Genomic DNA, 26,563 nt, shown 5'->3' on the forward strand with positions numbered 1-26,563 from the left:
AGTGGAGTCCTCAGGGATCAGTCCTTAGACCCCTCCTTTTTGGCATTTACTTCTCAGAAGTCAAGGCCAATGTCAGTGGTCTCTGGCTGAGTAAATTTGCAGAGGATTGGAAATTAGGAGCTGTCACTGAATCTCACACTGACACAAATTTTCTCCAGGAGGAGGTGACACAGACAAACATCTGGTGTCAGAGCCATGGACAAAAACTAAACGCCAAGAAATGTATGATAGTATCCTTTGGAAAGTCATCCATCCCTGGTAACTATCATATTGAGAACACACCCCTTAGAAATAACCCAGTAGTCAGGGACTTGGGGACACACATAGATAGTAATCTAGCCTTTGATCATCACATGTCTACAGTGGTGAGGAAATCATTCTAGGTTGCACAACTTATAAACAAAGGTATGGCATCCAAGTCCAAGGAAGTCGTTGTTCCACTGTATTTGGCATTGATCAGACCATCATCGAGTACAATACCCCCTTTGATATTTACCTAACCAGGCATATCCAACAGTTGGAACGTCCACAGAAGTTCCTCACTAAAAAGAATACACAGCGCAAGTAGCATATCATATGCAGACTGCCTCAAGGCCTTATCCCTGTATTCTGTCTCCTACAGGCTTTTGAGGGGAGATCTATGCCTGCCATACAGGGCATTGTCAGACACCACTCTGATGGACCTTCTGCATATCCACACAACACACAGAACCACAATTACCCATTCTAAAGAATTAAACCTTGCCTGTGATATAAATAGGACCTGCTGGAGAGATGGGTGTCTATCCCAGAGACTACCTCGGTCTATGGAACAGGCTCCCCATCCATGTGAAGCAGAGTTCCTCCTTAACCCAATTCAACTGCAACTTGGACAATTGGATGGGAAACCAAAAATTCATCCCTGGTTTGGCACTTGTCTCTCTAATGGACACAGATAACCTGTAAATGGTTCATCTCCCAGGCCAATGCCTACACTTATCAAGGTTATCAGAACTTGCCAGAGATTTGGGATGCATGGCTAGGCTTAAAAGGCCCTTGTGGTCGTTAGCCTAGCTAACAGCTATGAACTTCATGAGGAATGAGTGTGATACAGGCAAATGAGTCGTATAAAACTGATGCATACAGGGCAGGTATTTGCTTCCCTAAAACCAGTAGCACATATGCCTGTTCTTTTAACAATGACACAGACACCTGCATGGTTAGCAGTGCAGATGCCTGTAACTCTAACACTTATGAGGAAAAACACCAGCAAATGTTGAAGGGGACAGAAATTGGTGCTCTGCTGAGATCTTTGTCTCAATGTATTTAACAGCCAGGTTGTCGAATGTGTCTTTGTCGAACTGTAAATCGCGAAAAGGCAAACTAGCGAAGCAGCTTTTCAGCAAATTCTTTACCTGGGAAAGAATTAGTTTGGCTGCTTTCATTACTTTGCCTTTTCGGCACTGTGGTGCGATCTCGGAGTTGGTATATTTAAGTAGGGGGTGGGCAAAGCCCTCCATATTAAGTAATGTTTTACTGTTTTTTTTTTTTTGTTTGTTTTTTTTGGAACAGCAATTGTTTTCCACTGAAAAATAATCGCTGTTCTGAAGTTTTGACATGGTAAGCTTTCGCTTACATGGGGTTGATTATGTCATTCACTCTTTTGGAACGTGCAATATGAGAATACAGACCCAAGATGCCTACCTCTCATGGAAAGGAAAGAAAAAATAAAGATGTACTGGGACAGCTGCAAAAGGGCAAAAGAAATCCACAATCAAAGAAAAGTCCATCATGTCAGGTTAATGGGCTCCACTATGACGACACCATATAAAGTACAGTTGCATACACTTGCCATAAACGTAGATGTTGGAGTGTATTCACTGTTGCAGTCATCACATTTGGGTCATCTGTCTACAGGTAGCCCTCAGCCGGCCTGAATACCAGAGTCTTCGGATTTCTGCGTCAGATGCTGTCTCTTCTTCCATGATGTCAGGTCGTCAGGGGTATAAAACATGCAGCAGACACCATTACATCAGTTTTTCTTGCCCCAGATATCAGGTGCCCCACAATAGGAAGCAATTATATGGTATGGTACACCCCCATCAAAAAGCAAATACACCAGAAAAAATAAATATACCAAACAAGAAGGAAAGGTAGAGCCAAGAGAAGTCAGGGGGCTGCAGGGAGGGTAACCAGGACTGCAACAGTGAATACACTAACATCTACATTTATGGTAAGTGCACACAACTGTACTATGGTCTTCGTGTTTCACTGTTGCAGTCATCACATTTGGGTTGATTCCCAAAGCTAAGGAAGGGAGGATGAAGTTAAAGAGCATTAGGGCCAGCTATTAAGCCCTGCAAGACTGCAGTGGCAAATCCAGCTCTGGATTTAGAAAAGATAAGCATGTGGTAATGCTTGGTGAAGGTATGTACAGAGCTCCAGGTAGCAGGTTCTAGGATGTGGAGTGTTTCTCCCCAGGCCTCCGCTGAAAACAGGCTCTGTGGAACCTAGTCGGACATTCCCGGTCAACAAATGTTAAATAAAATAAATAAATGTCCGTGGTAGGGACTCCTCTGAGAAAAGCTGCAGCGGTAGATGCAGCCCTGGTGGAATGGGATCTTATCCCCTGTGGGGTAGGTTTTCCATGGTGCTTGTAGCACAAATGAATGCAACAGGCTATCCACATGGAAATGGTTTGCTTTGAAATGGCCTTCCCCTCTGCCCCTGCAGAAAAGCCAACTAGCAGCTGTTCGGATTTTCTGAGAGACTTAGTCCTGTCCAAATAAAATCTAAGTTGTCTGTGCATGTCCAGAGAGTGCAGTATTCGTTACCCTTTGTTTTGTGGATTAGGTAAAAAAGTAGGCAAATAAATGGATTGACTTAGGGCCACAGTAGACACCACCTTGGGCATAAAGGAAGCATTAGTCCTGAGGGAAACCCTGTCCGCATGGAAGATAATGAAGGGTTCCACTGCCATGAGGGCCTGTAATTCAGACACTCTTCTTGCTGAAGTGATTGCTAGAAGGAAGGCTTTTTTCCAAGAAAGGAATTTCAGCTCTGCTGTTGCAGCTGGCAAAGGGATGAAGAGTGAGCTTTTCCAATACAAAGGTAAGGTTCCAGGCTGGAGTTGAACTCCCCTGGGGGTCTTAAATTATTGGCCCCTCTAAGGAATTGTTTTAGCAAGGGGTGAGAGAAGAGGGGTGGCTCAGTATTATGTGCTGAAATGGCAGAGGCATTAATTTTAATTGACGAGAGGGATAGGCCCCTGTGGAATATTTCTGTCAAGTACTGTAGAATAGGAGGTAAACTGGGCACCGTTGTGCCCATCCCCTGAGCCTGGCTCCAGGAACAGTATCTTTTCCACTTTTCAGCATAGGATTGTCTAGTACTAGGCCTCCTTGCCTCCAGAATGACATCCAGCACCTGCTTACTGAGGGATGCTAAAGGAGAGGTCAAGGAATTAGACAGGCTGCAAGGTTCAGGGTTTGAAGCAGAGGGTGCAGAATTTGGCCCACCTGCTGGGACAGCAGGGAAGGGGTCTGAGGCAGGGGCCATGGTTGCAGCAGTGTCATACTGTGCAAGAGGGGGTACCCAGTGCTGGCGTGGCCAGTCTGGTGCAATCAGTATTGTCCTTGGCTTGTCCTGTTTGATCTTTAGTAGAACCTTCGAGAGGAAAGGCAGACGGGGAAAGGCATAAATCAAGAGGCTTTCCCAGGTAAAAGACAGGGCATCCACTTTCCAAGCTTGACTGTGGGGAGTTCTTGTGCAGAATTTGTTCAATTGGTAGTTCTGAGGGGAGGCAAACAGGTCTATTCCTCAAGATGCTGAATATTTTGGGTTCTAGTTTCCATTCCTGTGGGTCCATGAGATTTCTGCTTAAGACGTCTGCCAGTGAATTTAGTTTGTTTGCCTGGCAGGAATTGAGCTTTTAGGTGTACTTGTTCCACAGAGACATGGCTAGTCTGCAAAGAGGGCACGAGTGGGTTCCCCCCTGCTTGTTTATGTACCACATTACTGTGGTGTTGTCTGTCTTTAACAATAGTTGTCCTGGAAGAATATGGTCTTTGAAGGCTGTCAGAGCATTCTGTACAGCTAATATTTCCTTTTGATTGATATGCAGGTGCATCTGTCTCAGGTTCCATTTGCCCTGAATGCACTGCCCTGCCATGTGCGGCCCCCCATGCATAGTCTGATGCATCTGTTGTTAGGGTTTGGGCGGCATGGGGGGGGGGGGTGAAAGGGAGTCCCTTGTTGTGGTAGCAGGCCTCTGCCCACCAAAGGAACTCTTGTCTTGATATAAGGAATGATGGAAATCATTGTTTCCAGGTCCTGAGAATGTTGACACCATAGGCTTTTTAGATACCATTGGAGTTTCCTCATATGCAGTCTTGCATATGGAATAAGTAGAATGCAAGATGCCATGAACCCCAGGGTTTGCAGTATTTTCCTTGCAGATAGCTAGGGTTTTGTGGCCAATAGTTTGAAGAAGATTGTCAAATAAACTTGTTTCTCTGGAGTGAGGAATGCCATCTGGGAAATTGTGTTCAAGCTTGCTCCCAGGAATACAATCTGTTGGCAGGGTACTAGGTGAGATTTCTTTTCGTTGATGGTGTACCCTAGTGAGGTTAGAAGTTTCTTTATGAATGCCAGGTGTTGTAAAAGCAAGTCCTGGCTTTCTGCCAGAATCAGACAATCATCCAAGTATGGGTAATCGTCCATGTATGGATAAATTTGAATATTTGTCTGCCTGCAAAATGCAATGGCTGGAGCTAGACACTTGGTGAATACCTTGGGGGCAGTAGATGAGCCAAAGGGAACTGCAGAGAACTGATGGTGCGTGGAGCCTGCCCTGAATCGCAGGTATTTCCTGTAAGATTCCCTTATTGGGATGTGCAGGTAAGCTTCCTTCAAGTCTGCGGTGGCCAGCCAGGCATCCTTGGCTAATACAGGAAGAAGCTTTTGAAGAGTTAGCATTTTGAATTTTGAAACTACCAGAAAGGTGTTGAGAATAGAGAGGTCCAGGATAGGACACCAGGAGTGGTCTTTTCTGGGTACCAGAAAAAGTCTTGAATAAAAACCTTGTCCCCTTTGTTCTGCTGGGACAGGTTGAATAGCCCTGATACTGGGAAGAGAGAGAACCTGCTGTTGGGCCTCCACCCATTGATTTTGGGGTAGGTCTGGCCAACCATTTGGGTTGGTAGTGTGTGGAGGTGGAATCTGTATCCTTGGGAGACTATGTTCAAAACCCATTTGTCCTAGGTAATGAGTTCCCAGTTTTTTTGCATGCAGGACAAGCTTTTCTCCTAAGAGACCAGGTAGTTGGAGCAGGGCTTGGAAGGGTTAAGGTCAAGTCATTGTGCCATTTTTCCGTAGGGGGGTGGCTTACTACTCCCTGCTTTGGAAGTGGGAATACCCCACTGCTTAGGTCTGTGTGTAGTCTGAGACTATAGCCTAGGTGGTCTGCTGTTCCTGGGTTTGGACTGAGAAGGCCTGGACAGGACTGGAAAGGACTAGTTCTTTGAAGGCCAATGCCTACTGAATCTGGGAGGCTGTACTTCTAGGAAATCTTAAACAGTTTGCATAGATTTAGCTTTTTCCTCCATCTTTTTGAGGACTTCTGCTTTGTTGCTAAAAAGGCGATCTTGGTTTAAGGGAGCATCCAGTAATTTAGATTTAACATGATCTGGCAAGTTTTGTTCCTTAAGCCAAGCATGCCTTCTAAGTACAGACCCAGTGACAGCAGCTCTACAAGATGCTTCTAAAGCATCAAAACCACATTGCAAAGTACGTTTACCAACTTGCTCTGCAGAATACATTAAATCTTGCAATTATTTGTGTTCAGCACAGTCAGGAATCATCATTTTCTGTTTATGTAGTCCCATAATATGCTGCTGATACTTTAACATATAAAACTGGCAATTTAAAGCCCTAATGGCCAAAGTAGCAGAAGTGTATACCTTCTTACCCAATTTGTCTAAGGCTCTAGAATCTCTATCAGAAGAGGAAGGATTTTTGGCAGCAGTAGCCTTAATGCCTTTTGGTCCTTGGGAAATGGTCTCTGGATCCGCAGAAGGATTCTTGAAGAGGAATTTGTGAGAGTCAGGTGCTCTGTAGTACCTGTCGGGTTTTCTGGGAGCTAGAGGTAAAGTGTCTGGGGTAAGGCTAGATTCCAAGAAAGCATCATCTACAATGTCCAGAAGAGGGATAGCTAAAGGCCTGTGTTAAGGCAGGAGTAAGAATTCCCCAAGTCTCTCTTTGAACTCAGAATAATCCTGGCTTTCCCAGTGGAAATGCTCCCTAAAAGTATGCAAGGTTTCACCGAAAGAAAGATCTTCTGGAGGGGAAGCAGAGGGAATGGAATCCTCTGCATCAGAATCCTCATAAGTAGACAAGGGCAAATCCTGGTAATCAGAAGGAGCAGAAATATCAGATTCCTAATCATAAGAATCAGAAAGAAAATCCATTCTAGGTCTCTTAGAGGGGGACGGATGGCTTCCCCTAATTAAGGTAATAAGGTCTTCAGCCATTCTAAGCATTTGTTTTTGAGGCATATGGGCCTGAGCATGCGGTTTGGTCATCAGTTTTCTAGGCGTAGTGCGAGATTTTGGCCTGGATGAAAACGATAGTGTCAGTTTAATATGAATGTCTGTAGGCCTGAATACACCCTCAGAAGCCAGTGCCTGCACAGCAGCTCCGGACCCATCCAAGGTAGAGACATACGCAGGTTCCACCATCGAAGAAGTATCTCGTGGCATACAGGACTCCAAATGGGTTTCAGTAGAGGCCTGCGAATCTGAAGTAGCGGGCATCAGGGGCTACAAAAGGCGGACTGGCGACTAGCTTAATGGAAGAGTCGGTGGCAGTTTTGGACCTATGCGGTCTGTCTCCGTCTTTATTCTTACGCATTTTCGGAAGATAAGTAGTCAGATGGCTTAACGAAGCCATTTTGGAGTACACAGATAGAGTACGGAAGTAATGGGCTGCAGAAATAGCCAGACGATGAATAGCTCAGGCGCTGAACAAGGCACAAAACTGACAAGTGTGGTACGTCGTGGTCCGAGCCTAAACAGGGGATGCAGTAAGAATGAAAATCTCGGAGGTATTTGCTTTCCACAGGTAAGACAATTGTTAACTTTTACAAACATCGGTTAGAGCAAGAAAAAGGGTCCCTAATGGGGTACTTATCTTTTTGGAAGACTTCAGGTCTGAAACTCGAAAACAAAAAATTCAGGACACGGCCGACCGGCACTTGCAAACTGCTTCTGCTTCGCGCACCACATGACAAGAAGGACTGATGTAATGGCGTCGGCTGCATGTTTTATACCCCTGATGATCTGACATCATGGAAGAGACCGCATCCGACACAGAAATCCGAAGACTCTGGTATTCAGACTGGCTGAGGGCTACCTGCAGGCAGATAACCCAAATGTGATGACTGCAACAGTGAAACACGAAGAACATCCAGAGTTTGTGCTGCATTTTAAGCTCCATAATCTTTGAACTTTGTTAAATCTCCAGAAAGTAGGAGGAATGATGGAGATTCTCCAATCTCAGATTTCTCTTTTGCTTTGCGTTAAGAAAAATTCACAGAGCAACTAAAATGCATTTCAAGTCCCAGTAACTCTTTCAGCTGCTAGAGCTTCTGAGATAAAGTTTTCTTGCACTTTCTTACAATTACATCCTGCAGTATCACTAAATTTAAGCTGGAAAAAAATAGTACACCACCTCACAAGGGGCTCCAATATTCTAGACCTGATCCACATCAATAGGAGTGATAGATGCAACACCTCAAGGGTAGGGCCCACACTGCTAAATCTGATGATAAATCAGTCATTTTTTGAAGTAGCAATAGCACCAGAACTCCCTACAGGAGAAGTCAGGCTAAAAAACTTCACCAAAGCTAACTATGCCCTCCTAAGGGAAGGTATAATAGATTTCCAAGCTCCAGTTTCCACACATGGCATTGACAGCTATACTAAGGTATACACTGATACCCTGTATAAACAACATCTACGCAAATGTATAGACACAGCCATGCCAGATGGGATTAAAGCAAGATCCTCAAGAAAAAAACAAACCATCCTGGTGGATGTCTAGCATTAATAAATTATACAATAAGCAAAAGACGCTGCTGTCTAAAAATACAAAAGTGAGATGCCAGAACTGGAGGAGCACCCTCCTCAGCCTAAACAAGCAAGACAACTCATAAAATCTTCAAAGAGCAACTATGAGAAAAAATTAGCAGCCAAGGATAACCATAAGGCTTGCTTCAGTTATGTCCGAAACCTAAAAGGTAGAACTCAGATGTGCGCTGAACTAATTGTGGATGGCATCACACACATGGACCCTGTGGAAATTGCAAACCTGCTAGCAGACAGGTTTGGTGAAAATTTCACCCCACCCCCCCAAGCAGAATCCATGTCTTAATCATTTCTTCCCTGCATCTTCAAAGAGCAAGTCATCAATGCTCTCTCCAAGGCTAAGAACACAGCCTCCATGGGACCAGATTGCATTCCGGACAGTGTTCTTGATGTTCTAAAGCAACAGCTAGATACTCCATTAAGCACTCTATTCAACCACAGCCTGAGTACTGGCTTTGTCCCCACTGAATAGAAAACAGCAACTGTTATACCCCTCCACAACGGTGGCTCGGCAACAGAACTGGGTAACTACAGACACACAAGTTTAACGAGTCTCATCTGTAAGGCAAAGGAATTAATCAACATGGACCTCATCAATAAGGATGTATGTGACCTCCAAACCCTGGATCTGTCCCAGTTCGGTTTTCTCAAAGGCAAGTCATGCCTGCTAAATCTGGAAGACTTCAAGAATGTGAGAAGAGCCACACACAAGGGCAAAGCAGTGCACACAGCTTATCTTGACTTGGCAAAGACCTTCAACACTATCTCACATTCGGGCATCACTGACAAACTAACCCAGTTGAATATCAAACCTTGAATATCAAACCCTATATTGTCAGGTGGATTGCAAACTGGCTCAAAGACAGACAACACTCAGTCAAAGTGGGAGACTTCACCTCTACCAGTAGACCTGTGACCAGTGGGGTCCCCACAAGGGTCAGTGCTGGGCTCACTATTGTTTGGCATATACTTTTCAGAAGTCCAGGCCAAACAGAGAGGATGTGGCTAACCAAGTTTGCAGATGACTGCAAATTAGGTGCTATCACTGAATCCCCTAGGGATGTCGGAATACTTCAAAAGGGGCTTACACAGACCAATGCTTGATGCCAAAGCCATGGTCTTAAACTAAATGCTAAAAAATGCATCATCATTCCCTTCTGTAAAACCGATGTCCCTGCTGATTATAAAATAAACAATAGCAACCTAAATACCAATTCAGTAGTGAGAGACCTGGGAACAGAAGTTGACTGCGACCTCAACTTTGACCACCATGTGTCCACTGTGGTGAGGAAGGCATTCTATGTTGATCACCTGATTAGCAAAGGCATTACCTCAACAGCAAGACAGGTTATAAACCCCCCTGTACTCATCCCTCACCAGGCCTATTATTTTATATAATGCTTCCTTTGGTATATACCATACCAGACACCTGCAGCAACTTGAGACACCTCACAGATTTCTAAGAAAAGTCAGGGTCTCCAGCACGTCTTATATGGACAGACTGCAGTCGCTGTCACTGTACTTAGTAGCATATAGACTACTTGGAGGCGACTTATGTCTGGTTTACAGGGCTATCTCTGATCCAAATGTAATGGAAATGCTGCGCATCTGTAAGTCAAACAGGACTAGAGTCATTCACTCCAGGGACCTCATTCTGGCCTGTGACAAACAGGACCTGCTAGACAGATGGATACATTTCTCAGAGGTTGCCAATCCTCTGGAATAGTATTCCAGTCCATATCAAGCAGAACACCTCCATGACCCTATTTAAGCACAACCTGGATGACTGGATGGGAAACTGTAAATATCTGCTAGGGAATGCCTTGGCTTCTCTCATGGACATGGGTAATCCTGGCTAGAAAAACCTTGGGCATAGACAATCTCTCTCATCTAGTATTACACTGGGATTTAACGGCTAGACTTGTAAAGACCCTCGGGTCAACAGCCTAGTAACATCCTATGAACCTATAAAAATTCAACAATTTCTAATGCTGTGCTCAGTACCCACGAAGACGTGTTTACTGGCTGATGGAATACGCTTACTGCACTTTGGCTGTATTTATGACTGACAATCAGGTCCAATGTCCATGCAAACACTACAAAATGAATACGCCACTAGAACAACACAGTTCAGAACATAAACATTTACTAAGACAGAAAAAGGAAATCTCTCTCAACTCATGACAGTTACTGAAATAATTTTTCTCATCACTCAAGACCCATCTGACACTCCACTACTGTTTCATGGCAGGTAAGAACTAGAGATACAGGAGGAAGCAATGTAGTGTGGGGCACAGGTGGAGGGGGTTAGCTACCTGTGAAAAGCTCTATACTCAAAAGGTGTCCTAACAGTAATTCAAATCCTAGCAATTCTAAAGCAGCTCTACAGCATCAAATCAGTTGGCTCTGCTGTACACTCTTGGGTAGCCCTATTATGACTATAGGCTCTGCTGTGCACTCTTGGGTAGCCCTATTATGACTAATACCACACAAATAAATATAAATGCTACAAAATGTCCGAGTTTTCCTGGAATACTGCCATAAAAAAAAATCAAACTGACTATGGCAACTCTGCGCTTTTGGCACATTCATAACCAGGAGTAACACCTGTAACATTTGCGCCAAATACTGCCCTCTAGTAACCAGTAGTGAAATGCATTCCCAATCAGCTGCACTGAATGAGAACAGGTAGCAATAATGTGTTCTGGAAAACGTACAACAGCTGGTAACAGGCTACAGCACACCTGCTTAAAACTATCAAGGGTGATCAGAAAGAGCAGTGTCACTGTGCAATTTCCAATGCCCAGTGCAAAATGATAAACACTGCAGTATGTAGAAACTGCTGTGATATCACCATCCAAACTGACAGATACTGGAGCTGCCACAGAGTGCAGTGTCACCAAGTACTGCAATACAAACATGCTACCAGCTCTGCTGATGTGCAGAAGAAAAGGACATCAGTCAGACCAAGCAATAACATGAATATTATTTTAACTTCACCAGCTACAGTGACCCCTCTGATCAGATCCTATTTTATACAGGAAACAGGTAAGGCAGAAACAGTGGTCTGACTCTCAGTTCTTGCACAGCATTTACAAGAACAGACCAAAATATATTAATGACATCATGCAACAAATTCAGACAGTGCTAAAATAAGCCCTAAATATACAAGACCGTTTCCATCTTATGAACGTTATGCAAAAGTATTGTGGTATCAGTCTGCAGCAATACACCACATTGACAGTTCTCCAGTTCTAAGAATATATTAACCACAAGAGTTCAAACTATAACCCTTTAAGCAAACAAACGTTAGACATTTACAAAATGCTCAAATGTCTAAGTATCACAACTGAACATAACACTTTCTCACAGGATATCTGCAGTCTGAACACTAAATGTCTAATATCTTCAGGCAATTAGAAATTCTAAAACTATACTGCAACACATACATAGGATGTTCACGCAATACCAGATTTTATTCTGGACAGCACTGTGCCAAAATTTGCTTGGGTTTGTTGAGGGCCTATGGACCCTACCAGACATTCACTACTGATGATGATGAAATGCAGACATTACCAAGGCATTGCACACATACTTTCAAAATTAAGGAATCTAGTGCTTGGGATTTCTTGCACTGGCATATTCATACACTAGCCTTATCAGATCAGCAAGACACTCAGTCAATTTTCTCTGTGTTCTAGACACACCTGGTCTCAGGTACCACAAATTCTCCAGCATTGCAACATACCACTGTTTTGGGAATGGATTTCCTCAGCTCAGCCCTCTCCACAAGAGGGTCCTTATCCAAATAACTATTAAACACTATGAAAAGCCACCATGCATGGTTAAATCTCCCACTTCAAATATTGGCCAACAATGTGATGACTCCAAATCAAAATTTCTCCTCTTCCAGTATGAATATGCCAATCTCTGACAAGCCTCTACTGGACAACCTAAACACATAGGTTCATAGGTAAGTACTAGGCTATCTGCCTGAGGGCATCTCTACGCCTAGCACAAATGTGTTGGCTTTCACCACCCCCTTAGATTAGTTCCCAGTGCCTCGGTCCAGCAGAGCCACTGCAGTGATCCCCGGGGTAACTTTTCTGCTTCCCATCCAGACGTCAAGGTCTCTCTTGAAGAGCGTTAGTGAGGGGCTCTGCCTAATGTGGACTGGAATCCTGTTCCAAAGCGTGGGGAGTCTCTGGGACAGGAATCTATCCCTCCAGCATGTCCTATTTATCGTTGTGGTGAGGTTTAGATCCCTAGAGAGTGTGGCTCTTGGGGTTTTTTTTTTTTTTTTTTTTTTTTTTTTAGGTAGAGCATGTCCATCAATTCTGGGTTGGACATAGCCTTGTATGTCAAGCAGAGATCACCTCTGAGTAAGCGGTATGCAACAGAGTACAGCTGGAGTTTCTTCAGTCGGGCTGCATAGGGCATCTGTTTGAGGCCAGTAATCCTCTTTGTGACATACTTCTGTGGTCTTTCTAGCTGTTTCAGGTGTCTTGTAAGGTACATCCCAAATATGCCGCAGTGGTACGGCGGTAGCGTTACCACCTCACAGCAAGAGGTTCTCCCATTCGATTCTCGGCTGGGCTTGGGAGTGCCTTCTGTGTGGAGTCTGCATGTCCTCCCCGCAGTTGGGTAGCGTTCGAAAGACATGCGTGCGTAAATGGGCGTGCCTTCGTTGAAGGTTGGGCGTCGAGCTGGCACCTCGGCATTTCATAAAAATCTACTGCCAATAATTAGCGGACTGGAGTTCCACTGTGGCGACCCCTTACCGGGAAAAGCTGAAAGACAAACAACAACAACTCTATGATGGGTCTGATGAGTTGAGTAGAGGGACACAACCTCTTTTGTTCTAGATGCGAACCCTTTTGTGATTAGGTGGGCCACATAGAAGGATTTTCTAACCACCTTGGCAATATGATTATCAAAGGAGAGATTACCATCTACTTGGGTCCCCAGATCCCTTATTACATTTTCTGTACTTAGGGGACTACCGGTAGTTCGCGGGTACTTTTATTTTTTCCAAAGGGGATGACTATGCACTTTTTGGCATTTAGCTTGAGGCCATGATTTGGACACCTGGTATCCGTCTCAGTGAGACCCTTCTGGAGGATGTCTGTATCAGCTAGAGAGCTAATTATGGCCCACAGTTTGCAGTCGTCTGCGAACTTGGTCAGCCATAGTCCTCCTGTGCTTGCCTGTACCTCTGAGAAGTATATACCGAATAGGAGGGGTCCCAGGACTGAGCCCTGGGGGATGCCACTTGTAACTAGTTTAGAATCGGACCTAGAGCCTGCAACTCTCACCGTGTGGGTTCTGTGAGCCAATTGACAACTCATCTCGTAATGTAGGGGGTTTATGTTCAGGCTGGTGAGCTTGTCTATAATACCAAAATGGGGAATGGTGTTGAAAGCCTTTGCGAGGTCTAGGTAGGCTGTGTGGACCTCCTTTCCCTCATCTAAAGCCTAGGTAACTCTCTCAAAGAAGTCCACCAGGTTTAGGAGGCATGATCTGCCCTTAAAGCCAAACTGGGTATGGTCCAATGTTTGAAGGTTCCCAATGACTCTCAATGAATTCCATGATGATGCGCTCCATAGCCTTGCAGACCAGGCTAGTCAGGCTTATAGGGTGATAGTTCTTGGGGTCCGCTGTGGTTCCACCTTTGTGGAGCGGGCTAACTGTTGCTGTGCGCCACTCTATGGGTACATAGCCTGTAGAGAAGCCAAGTTTGAACAGTGTGTTTACGTGAGGGGTTAGTTCATTTTGGAGCTCATGTAAGACACAGCCTGGAACACCGTCTGGTCCCATTGAAGCTGCATTGTTGGCTTTGGATAGGGCTGTTTTAACCTGTGTGTCAGTGATTGCCGGGGCTCTACATTCTTCTGGTATGGTTATGGGCCCTTTAGGGGGTGAAGTTTGCACTAAACCTGTCTGCCAGAATGCTGGCAATATTAGTCGGTTCAGTTATTTTGTGCCATTCTGCACTAGCTCAGAGCAGATCTGAGAATTTCCACTTAGGTTCTTGACATAGCGAAAGAACGCTTCGTGGTCATCTTTGGAGTCCTTGGCAATTTTTCTTTCGCAGCTAGCCTTGGATGACTTGAGGGATTTTCTGCACTAGTTTCCTCCTTCTATTGTATAGCTTGTTTATGGCAGGGGTCCACCAGACTGGTTTCCTTTTCTTGGAGGAGTGAGTCTTTGTTTTGCTTGGGATAGCACGATCCATGCATTGTTGTAGGTGCTCATAGAGTGCCTTTGTAAGGGATTCAGCAGCTTGGGCAGTGGTGTCCTTTAGCACGGGGGCTGTGAACCTTTCCACCTCGATCTTAAGTAACGTGAAGTTTGCTTTTGAAAAGTTTTTCACGTTGGTTTCCCTGACTGGAGGTGGGGGCGGAATGCGGATATCCACCGTGATTAGTCTATGGTCTGATCTAACCAGCGAGGGTTTGACCTCTGGTGTAGAACACCGGTCACCCATGTTGGTGATGACCAGGTCCAATATGTTGTCATCTCTGGTGGTGGTGTTGACCAGTTGATCTAGGGCGTTCAAGTTTATAAATTCTAGAAAGCGTTGGGCAAGGGAGTTAGTACTTGAGTAGTTCTCCCAGTTAATGTTTGGGTAATTGAAATCACCCAATATTAGGGCATTCGGTAGGACCTTCATATTTTCCAGTGTCTCTAGAAATGCGGAATGGGGGTCCTGGGTCATGGTGGGTGACCTATAGCAAGCAACAATTTGAACTGCAGTTTTGCCCGCTGTTAGTTGCACATGGATGATCTCTGAGGCATTGTGCTGTGCCACTAACCTGGAGGTGTGGGTATCCTTGATGAATATGGATACACCCCCACCTTGTGTGTTTTGGTCTGGGTTTTGTGGCCAAAATGTATGGTAAGAGTTATAACCTGGTAGTGCTGGGGTGCTCTCTGCAGCCTTAAACCAGGTTTCTGTTACTGCACAGATATCAATGTTTTCCATACTGAGGAGTGCCTCAAGTGCATGCATTTTGAGGTTTAGACTTCTGGAGTTGAGTAGCATTACCCTCAGTTTTTGGCTACTTGTGCTATTTACGGTGGTGGGTTTGTCTTTTGAGCCTTGCCTAAAAAAGGTACTATGGGGGCGGCAAAAGCCTTGGCCAGTATTCGAAAGCCTAAGGGTGACAGGTGCAAGCCATCTCTTGCGAAGCAACGTGGCTTATCGAGCATGTCATCCCAGGTGGAGAGATACTGGATCCCCTTTGAATGACACCAGAAACTTGGCCAATTGTTGAAATTGATCATTTTTTTCTTTGTACTGTGGCATCATTCTTTGTGAGGGCAGGATGCTACTCAGGGTCAGGGTCATACTGGTCTGGGCTACGTGATCAGAGAGCTCTTCCATGTCTCTTTTCATATAGTCCAGGGAAGTACATCAGGTCATTCACACCAACATGGACAATGACAGAGTCGTATTTGTACTTGTTCTGGAGCGACCTGAGTGCTTGTGTTATGTGGTGGATCCTGGCGCCCGACAGACAGCTAACTGTAACCTTCTCCTTGTCCAGCCTAGTTAGTGGGACATCAGTGTGCCTGACTATAGAGTCATCTATTACTAGTGTGTTAGGTATGTTATTTTGCCTCAAGGGCTGTGATTGCGTGGTGCACTGATTATGTGAAGTATGTGTTTCATGGTTTGTGATTGGGTGTGGAGGTTGCTTGGGTGTCTGCTTTGGAGGTCTCTGCTGCTTTTGCAATTTTTATTTAGAGCCTCAGAGTATGTTTTTGTGTATTTGTGTGTGTTATTTGCCAGTGCTGGTTTAGTAGGTCTATGCGAGGCTGGTGGTGTTTTGCAAGTATTTTCCTTCTCCTCTTGACTGTCAGTTCTAGTCTTGGCTTGAGAGAGCTTTGCCTTTAGCTTGGCTGTATAATTGCATCTCTCACATATATTAGCGTTTACTGCGGTGGTGGTGCTGCTTTAGCGTTGTCGCCTCACAGTTAGACGTTGCCCGTTCGATTCTCAGAGCGTTTTCTGTGTGGCGATGTGCGTAAATGGGCGTTCCTTCATTGAAGGTTGTGTGTTAGGCCCGGCAAGCCAGCACATAAAAATCTACTGCCAATCATTAGCGGACCGGAGTTCCGCTGTGGCGACCCCTAACCGGGAAAAGCCGAAAGACACAAACATATATTAGCGTTTGGTTCTTCCAGCTACTTAAACTGTCACAGTACTCCAGTGGAGTTTAACAAGTGCTCTGCATAACAAGGCTGTATTTTAATCTTGATTAATACAAGTGCACACACACACACACACACACACACACACATGTATGCACACCTATACTACTCAACTCTCACCCTGCCATTTCACGCAACAGTTTACAGTACAACACATTTAAGACACACAGATCCTTTTTTTCTGCTCAGTCCTCTCTAACAACACAGATTTCCATTTTATAACGATTGCTTTTTGGGCAGTCACCAGAACTGAATACAACAAGCTCTTACTATGGCTAGACAATTCAGATAGTTTCTCAGCTCAAAAAAGAAAAGAATTCCTAAATTACACTAATTTGCTCACCCAGTATTCTATAACATAAAAATAAGAATATGTATGTTATGAATAGAAACAAATCTAACCATGGTCAAAAAATGTTTTTTGTTACCACAAATAATACTGTAAGTGGACAGATTTGGGAAACGGTTAAGTATTATTGGAAATTCTTAATGAAGGATGACTTTTTGAATAAAATTATTTGTAGCACACCCTATATTGCCTATAAAAGAGGGCAAAATTTGGGAGATAAATTAGTGAAGGCTTATTTTATATTACCTGCAGTAAATGTCTGTATTTCTTTAAGATGTAAGGGTACTACACCCTGCAATAATTGTAATATATGTTGCCATATAGTGTCTAGTTTTTACAGAATTAATGGAAAAACATTTATATCAAATACTACTTTTTCTTGTGACACTGAGGATGTGGTATATTGTTTGAGATGTCCCTGCAACCTATTCTATATTGGGGAAACCAAGAGAAAATTTAGAATTACGTTGCAGGAACACATTAGAGACATTAAAAACAAAGATTGGAAAGCCCTATAGCTTCACATTTTATACATAAACATCATGGTGATAGTAGCTTGTTAAAAGCAACAATTTTAGAAAAAGTTTTTGTAAGAGATGAGATTTTGTAAGATTTGATGAGAAACTGATTACAAATATACAGAACTCTGTAGGGAACTTTTAAAAAGTCTGCCAACTCATTACACCAACATCATATGCTCCTAGGTACCTCCCTCTTTTTCATTACACCTCCATTTACCTGAAGAAAAGTTCTTTGGAATCTGCTTGGCATATAAAAGTACACATGCAAACACTTCTAGAAAAAAAAATCCTAAACCTTCTAGATTTTGTTGCATATTTGGGAGACATATATATGTTCTCCCACTGTTTCCCTGTGAACTGCATATATAATCTCTCTTCCCAATCTTTTCTGACCTCTTCTGATCAATTCCTATAGTAACTGTGCAATATTTTATATGTCATACTAATTATCCCCTTTTTAACATCAGCTTCTGATCTAGAATCAATTAAAATCTCTACCAGAACAGGTCTTTCAATTAGGATTCCCCTATCCCTTTCTCTGTCTATATTCTGATATCAAATTGCTGATAAAGGCAATCACTAATCTGCAATCCAAATTTCTTATTGGCCTCTTCTCATTCTATTACATTTCCCTCGCTAGTTATTTATTCCCAATACCTTGTTTCCTTTTCTAGCATCAAGTAAATTTCAGTCTCCTCTTGCCTAATCTCCGTACTCCTAATTAGTCATCCCTATTGGCAAAATCTCCTTCCTCCATTCTTGTGTTTGCTTGGTTCTTTAAACCCACAGATTATTATATTCATATTCTCTTTACAGATCTGTGTCCAATGCCAAATTCTTTCCTTACTTTTTGAATCACACTGCTTCATCATCATCCCTTTCCACTTCCTGCTTGTGTCGTGTATGACAGCCTTATCTGTATACCTCTAAAATTTCCCTTCAAATCAAGTAATCTTAAACCTTCTTGCTCTACTGGGAGGATCAACTTACCCACTTGACTCTTGCCCTCTTCCCCTCCCCAGTACAATCCCCCAACTTTATTACTTACTGTCCACATCATCTCTGGTTGACGGAAATATGCCTGACCTGTGTACAAAACTAAAGGGACTAAACATTTTTACTGCTTGTAAACTTACTATCCAAAGACAAGAGCTTCCAGCTTCTCAGTTTTTGTATTATCTTTTGTTTAGTCTCTTACCACATATCCTTAGCTGCCATAACAAAATCCTTTTTAATCCATACTTCTAAATACTTCATTTTATTATGTCCCAATAAATGTGGGCATTTATTTACCAGTTTACGTGTGGATATATTAGGTTACACTTACACATTTGTTTTACCTGCATTACTTTTATATCTTGAAGGGGAAAAAAAACAGAAAAGGTCTCCGAACGTTCAACAACACTGACGTATCTTTTTCCGATTCCACCAGGTACAAAATAACATCTGCAAATACAACCAACTCTTCTTGATCATCATACTAATTATTATCCTTGAATTTCTGGGTCCATTATTTTGCTTGTCAGTGGTTCTAAATATAATGCAAACAAAAGGGGAATGAAGACACCCCTACCTAGTTCCTCTGTTCAGAGGACTTGGAGAGAAACCCCTCACACTTTGATTTTTTTGCCTCCAATCTCTCATATATCCTCCCAATTAACCTTATTACTGTATCAATGAAGGCAAAAGCTTCCATTGCACAACTCATAAAATCCCAGTACTCTACCAAAGGTCTTCTTTGCATAAAGAACCAACAATGAGAAAAAGAAGTTATGTCTTACTATAACGTTCCATCTGTATTGTTGATCCTCGTTCAGTCATTACACATCTGGGTTATCTGTTCCAACCTCGGAACCGAGCCGGCCATGTTCCAACCTCGGAACCGAGCCGGCCATCTTCCAACCTCGCGACAGCCACAAACTCTTGAGCTAAACTCTTACCCACAATTCCCTTCTCCCTGTTACCTCAGATTGAGTTTGCAAGTCAAAGGAAGCAGAAGCTACCTCTGGTCAGAGAACCTAACGGAACCGGATGATGAGATCCACTATAAGCATCAGGAGTGGGAAAGAGGGAGGGTCGTAATGACTGAATGAGGATCAACAATACAGATGGAACGTTCTGGTAAGACATAACTTCTTTATCGGATGTTAATCCTCGTTCATTCCTTATGCCTGGGACAGAGTCCCCAGCTACCTTTATTCCTGGGAGGTTCTCATGGAAGGACATTCCTGAGCACCACTGAACCAAAGGACGCTCTTCCTCTGGAGGCCAAATCCAATTTGTAATGGCTGATGAAGGTATGGGGTCTATAGTCCAAGTTGCAGCTGCACAAATGTCAGGCAAAGAAGGTCTAGCATGAAAGGCAGCAGAAGTTGCGACCGACCTAGTGGAACGAGCCCTAACGGCTGTAGTCAGAGGGATATCGTGAGCTTTGTAAATAAATGTTACACAGTCATTTAACCATTTAGCCAATGTGACCTTAGAAACAGCACATCCAAGTCTAGGACTAGAATAGGCCATGAATAGCTGATCTGATTTGCGAGAAGCCTTAGTTCTGTCTAGATAGAAACTAATCTGGCTGTGAATATCAAGGGTATGTAGACAATACTCTCCTCTGTTAGAATGATTGGGAGAGAAAAAGTACAGTTTTGTACCTACCATAAATGTAGATGTTAGAGTGTTCACACTGCTGCAGTCATTACACTTGGGTTATCCTGCCATCAGGCGGTTCCCTAGTCGGCCTGAGTTCCAAAGTCTTGGTCCGGCGTCGGTTGCTGTCACTTCCTCCCTGACGTCAGTGCGACAGGGGTATACAAGATGCAGCAGACGCCATTTTCTTCAGTTTTTCTTGCCCCAGATGTCAGGTGCCCCCAAATAGGTAGGCAATTCAAATTGCTATTAAAACAAATAAGAAAAGCAAACAACTTTCACTTACCAGCAAATACTCCCCATAGGTACTAAAGGGTAGAAGACCTAGGTACGTACCAGCAATAAAGAGGGGAAGGAGGGTGGGTAACCTGGACTGCAGCAGTGTGAACACTCTAACATCTACATTTATGGAAGGTACAAAACTGTACTATGTTCATCATGTTACACTGCTGCAGTCATTACACTTGGATAGAATCCCAAAGCTGAGGTAGGGTGGCTGGTTCTATAATGCATTAGGGGTGGCTATAAGGCCCTGCAGCTCTGCAGAGGCGAAACCAGCTCTGGATTTGGAGTACAGAGGCAGGTGGTAATGCTTGGTGAAGGTATGCACTGAGCTCCATGTTGCTGCTTCCAAAATATCCTTGGTAGGTACTCCACTGAGGTAGGCTGTTGCCTTGGTGGAATGAGATCTAATGCTGGTAGGCACAGGTTTTCCATGGTGCGTATAGCTGAAACGTATGCAATGTCCTATCCATTTGGAAATGGTCTGTTTTGAAATGGCTTTTCCCTATGCTCCTGCAGCATATGCTACCAATAATTGCTCAGATTTTCTGAAAGCTTTGGTTTTGTCCAAGTAGAAGCGTAACTGCCTGTGAATGTCCAATGAATGCAGTAGTCTCTCCCCTTTATTCTGTGGTTTTGGATAAAAAGATGGCAAGTGAATAGTTGAGACACACTTGAAATCACCTTAGGCATAAAGGTAGGGTTAGTTCTTAAGGACACCCTGTCCTGGTGGAAAATGAGGAAAGGTACCACTGCCATCAGTGCCTGTAATTCTGAAACTCTCTTTGCTGATGTTAGTGCCAGGAGCAGAGCAGTTTTCCAAGAGATATATTTTAATTCTGTTGTGTTAGCTGGCTCAAAAGGAGGTAAAGTTAATTTTTCCCAAACAAAGTTGAGGTCCCACGTTGGAGTAGGTGCTCTACGGGGCAGACTTATGTTTTTTGCCCCTCTGAGGTGCTGTTTTAGCAAAGGATTAGAGAAAATTGGTGGATCTGTGTTGTAATGTGCAGAGATGGCAGAGGCGTGGATCTTTATGGATGAAAAGGAGAGGCCTTTGTCCAGCATCTCAGTCAAATATTGTAGTATCTGAGGAATGTTTGGCACAAGAGGGTCAAGGCTGTGAGCCTGGTTCCAGGCACAGAATCTCTTCCATTTATCCGAATAGGCTTTCCTGGTACTAGACCTTCTGGCCTCCAGAATGACATCCGTAACAGCTTTGGAGAGAGGCATTGCTTGTTTGGCTAAGATATCTTCCATGCAGCTAGGTTTAAGGTCTTTAGCTGGCTGTGGAGTATCTGATTGTTGTGCTGAGAGAGCAAATGTGGTATTTGAGGCAAAATCCAGGGTGGTCCTTGTGCTAAGTTTTTTAAGATTGGGTACCAGTGCTGGCGTAGCCAGTCTGTTGCAATCAGGATCATCTATGGCTTCTCTTGCCTGGCTTTTATGAGTAATTTTGGAAGAGGAGGCAGTGGTGGGAAAGCGTACATTTGTAGATTTTTCCAGCTGAATGAGAGGGCATCCACTTTCCATGCTTGTGGATAGTAACTCCTCGTGCAGAATTTCTGTAGCTGGCAATTCCTTGGGGATGCAAACAGATCTATGTCCGGGCTCCACCATTTCTGTGTTATCATTCTGAATATTTGTGGCTACAATTCCCATTCGTGGGGATCCATGATATTTCTGCTTAAGTCGTCTGCCAGTGTGTTTTTCTCTCTCTCCTGGCAGGAATTGTGCTTGTAGATGAACTTGATAGTTTATAGTTGTGTTCCATAAGGTCATGGCTTGTCTGCAGAGGGGGTAGGAATTGGTGCCCCCTTGCTTGTTTATGTACCACATAACTGTGGTGTTGTCTGTCTTTAGTAGTAGTTGTCCTGGATGCAGCAGGTCCTTCAAAGCTATAAGGGCATTTTGTACAGCTAGCATCTCTTTTTGGTTGATGTGAAGATGCCTTTGTTCTGTGGGCCACTTGCCCTGAATACATTTTCCTGCCATGTGTGCTCCCCAGGCATAATCCGATGCATCTGTTGTCAATGTTTGCCTGGCTGTGGGTTGAGTAAAAGGCTGTTCCTTGTTGAGGTGACAAGCGTGAGCCCACCATCGAAACTCCTTCTGAAGGCAAGGTATTAGTGGTATAACTGTTTCCAAACTTTGACAGTGTTGAGACCATACACTCTTTAGGTACCATTGTAGTTTCCTCATATGCAGTCTGGCATATGGAATTAGTAGTATGCAAGATGCCACGTAGCTTAAGGCCTGCAGAATTTTTCTTGCAGGGAGTTGGGTCTTTGCTGCCATCAATTGAAAGTATTGAGTCAGTTGTCCTTGCTTGTCTGGCGTGAGATGAGCCATCTGGGCCGTTGTGTTCAAGCTGGCACCCAGGAATATTATCTCGAGAGGGCATTAGTTTTGATTTCTTTTCGTTTACTGTGTACCCCAGTCAACTTAACTTTTTTTACAAACACCAGATGCTTTAGGAGAATGTCCTTGCTCTCTGCTTGAATCAGGCAGTCATCCAGGTAAGGGTAAATTTGAATTCCTCGCTGTCTGCAAAATGCAATTACTGGTGCCAGGCACTTTGTGAAGACCCTGGGCGCAGTAAATAAGCCAAAGGGCAGTGCAGAGAATTGATAGTGCATTGGACCAGCTATGAATCTGAGGTATCTTCTGCAGTTTTGTCTGATAGGGACATGCAGGTAATGCCTCCTTGATGTCCAAGGTCACGAGCCAAGCTTGCTTGCCCAGCATGGGAAGAAGCTGCTGTAATGTCAACATTTTAAATTTCGGAACATCCAGGTAAGTGTTTAGAGAAGAAAGACCCAGAATGGGCCTCCAGGCTTTGTCTTTTCTGGGAACCAGAAAGTGTCTTGAGCAAAATCCTTGTCCTTGTTCCTGTGGTGGTACCATTTGAATAGCTCCCATGCTCATGAGTGCTGTAATTTGTTTTTGAGCCTCTGCCCACTGATTTGGTGGCAGATTTGGCATTCCTTTTAACCTTGGCAGAGTGTGAAAGTGGAACCTGTAACCTTGAGATATATTGAGAACCCATTCGTCTTTGGTGATCATATGCCAATTGTGATAGAAAAGAGCCAGTTTTCCTCCCAAGGGGGCTGCCAAGAGAGAGTTGTTTGGCAGCTGTAGTGGGAAGTCATTGGGACTGTTTTTTTATAAAGTTGGTGCCCATCTTCCCCTTCTTTCTGGCCTGATGCACCCCATTGTCGAGGCCTGTAGGGACCTTGTCGCTGACTTCTACCTCTTGGACATCTGTATTTGCCCCTTTGAGGTCTGTCCGAAACTAGAAAGGACCAATTCTTTGTTGGCCAGTTTCTACTAAATCGAGGAGGCTTTACCTGTAAGAAATCCTTCACTGTTTGCATAGATTTTGCCTTATCCTCCATTTTCTTTAATGCTACTTCTGCCTTAACTCCAAATAAGACATCTTGCTGCAAAGGTGCATCCAGTAGTTTAGCTTTAACATGATCTGGTAACGTATGTTCTTTTAACCATGCATGTCTTCCAATGACAGAGCCTGTAACTGCTGCTCTACAGGAGGCCTCTAGAGAATCAAAACCACATTGCAAAGTATGCTTTCCCACTTGTTCAGCTGCATGCAATAAATCCTGCATTTCTTTAAAATTAGGAGGATCTGATTCTGGAAGCATTTTTTGTTTTAACTGAGACAGTAAAAATTGCTGATATTTTAGCATGTGAAACTGGCAATTTAAGGCTCTCATTGCTAAAGTTGCAGACGTATATACTTTCTTTCCCCATCTGTCTAATGGTCTTGAATCTCTGTCAGAGGGAACTTGAATCTTTGCTGATGAGGCCTTAACCCCTTTGGGTCCCTGAGAAATAGTTTCAGGGTCTGCCACAGGGCTTTTATACAGATATTTGTGTGAGTCAGCGACTAATACCTGTCTGGTTTAACTGGAGCTGGAGGTAAGGAATCAGGGTTTAAGCTGGATTCAGTATGCAGATCGTCCACAATATCTAACACTGGTGGAATAGCAAGGGGTCTGTGTTGACGTAATAGGAATTCTCTGAGCTTTTTCTTGGATTCTGAGTAATCCTGGCCTTCCTAATGGAAATGCTCCCTCATGGTGTGTAAAGTTTCCCCAAAGAGTAATCCTTTGGTGGAGAGGCTGATGGAATTGATTCCTCAGCATCAGAATCCTCATAAGGGGGTAAAGAATAACCTAGGTCCGAGGATAAATCTGAGGAGATGGGCACCTGGTCGGACAAGTCATAGTCTGCATCCTGTCTAAGCCTTTTATCAGGTGGGGGATGGGACCCCCTGATCAGAGTGATTAGGTCTTCGGTCATTTTGAGCATTTGTTTCTTAGGCATGGAGGCCTGTCCTGAAGACTGTATTTGTTTCTTTGTTTTTAAAGGAGGCTTAGACTTAGAAGAGGGTTTAATGCTTAGCTGAGTAGGTCTGAAGACACCCTCTGAAGCTGCGGATTGCTCAGGTACTCCGGATGCCTCAGTAGGGTTCGTTTCGGTAGTCTGAAAAACTAGAGCATCCGATGGCCCAGCCACCTCCACGAGGGAGTCGGAGGCAGCCTGTGGTTCTGCAGAAGCGGTAGTCAGGGGCTGCGAAGGCGCCTTGCTGAAAACCAGAGAACTGGCGACTGGCCTAGAGGAGGCTTCGTTGTCAGTTTTGGGCCTCGGATGCCTGTCTTTGTCTTTGCGCTTTTTATGAATTACAGTCATCAGAAGCTCCGACGGCATGGTGCAATTCAATTTTCTGCCAAAGTAATGTCGGGCAAAATCAAACAGACGTTTAATAGTGCGCTTGTTAAACCTAGCACAAAACCAACGTTGTGGTCTGGGCCTAGGCATGGGATACAATAAGAATGGAAATCCTTATGAGGTATTTGCTTCCCACAAGAAATACAGTTATTAACTTTTACTGACACCGGTCTGAGGCAAGAAAAAGTTTCCCCAATGGGGTACTTGGCTTTGTAGAAGACTTCAGTTCTGGATTCGGAATGAAAATCTCAGGAGTCGGACGACCGGCACTTGCGAACTGCTTTTGCTTCGGGAACCGCGGCGGCAAGAAAGACTGAAGAAAATGGCATCGGCGGCATCTTATATACCCTTGTCGCACTGACATCAGGGAGGAAGCGACAGCAACCGACGCCGGAGCAAGACTTTGGAACTCAGGCTGACTGGGGAACCGCCTGATGGCAAGACAACCCAAGTGTAATGACTGCAGCAGTTTAACACGATGAACATCTGGCAATTCAATGGATTGGTTAATGGACATTTCAGAGATCACATTTTGCAGGAAGGAAGGATTAGTTCTCAATGACGCTATGTTTATGAAAGATTAAATAAGGCTGTTTGATGCATAGAGCTTGAAGTTCAGAGATACGTCTAGCAGAAGTAATGGCGACCAAGAACAAAGTTTTCCAAGAAAGAAACTTGAGGTTGCATGAAAAAGCTGGTTCAAAAGGAGCCGTAGTCAACGCTTTCAGGACTAAAGACAGATCCCTTGGCTGGCTAGGTTCTCTAAAAGGGGGGTTTCAAATGAATTACGCCTTTTAAAAAAGTCTTGCATAATTTGTGTGACATAAGAGAAGAGTCATGGACACCACTGCAAAAATTAGATATCGCAGCCAAATTAACTCGAATGGTACAAGCAGATAGGCCAGATTGGAATAATCTTGACAGGTACTCCAGTACTACCGGCACTGGCATTGAAAAAGGGTCTCTCTCTTTTCCCTATAGCCAAATGGTAAACCTTTTCCACTTGCTGAGATAAGTAGTTCTGGTGGAAGACTAATGAGAAGCAATAAGAATGTCAAGTACTTGGGAAGAAAGATCAGTCTGCCTGGCAATCACTGGAAGTGGAATAGCCAAGCTGCGAGCTTCAGGCTGTTCAGGTTGGGGTGAATCGGGTTCTGCAGATGGGAGATCAAATCCGGAGTTGGATCGAGAATCCATGGCTGATCTAGCAGGTGAGGCCATAAGAAGGGGAACCAAATTTGCCGAGGCCAATATGGCACAATGAGGATTATCTTGCTCTTCAACCGGCGGGCTTTCTTTAGGAACTGGGAAATGAGAGGGGGAAAAGGCATAAAGCAGACCAGAGGGCCAATCGTGGAATAGAGCGTCCCTGGGTGACTGTCCCCGAGCGAAGTAATTGCTGCACTTGTAGTTGGTTGGGGATGCAAAAAGTTTGCAACGGTTGAAAATCTCCACCACTATAAGAGGATTCAGAGACCACTCGTGTGGTTGCAGAATGCACCTGCTCAATCTGTCCGCTATTACATTGGAACTCCCGGGAATGTGCATTGCTAAAAGAAAGCGGTTGGTAGCCATCGCCCATTGCCATATCCTCATGGCCTCCTGACAAAGTGGGTAGGATTTGGTTCCGCCTTGTTTACTGATGTACCAGACTATAGCTATGCTGTCCGATT

General features: G+C 44.0%; 1 protein-coding gene across 1 annotated transcript in view; it reads right to left on the reverse strand.

The window, feature by feature from the left end:
• LOC122801242 (septin-2-like) overlaps window positions 1-26,563 on the reverse strand; it is a 919,510-nt gene that overhangs the window by 754,226 nt on the left and 138,721 nt on the right. The gene's annotated exons all lie outside the window — the stretch shown is intronic.

Source organism: Protopterus annectens, chromosome 4.part1, assembly GCF_019279795.1.
Source record: "Protopterus annectens isolate FY-2018-M chromosome 4.part1, PAN1.0, whole genome shotgun sequence".
Taxonomy (NCBI): Eukaryota; Metazoa; Chordata; order Ceratodontiformes; family Protopteridae; genus Protopterus; species Protopterus annectens.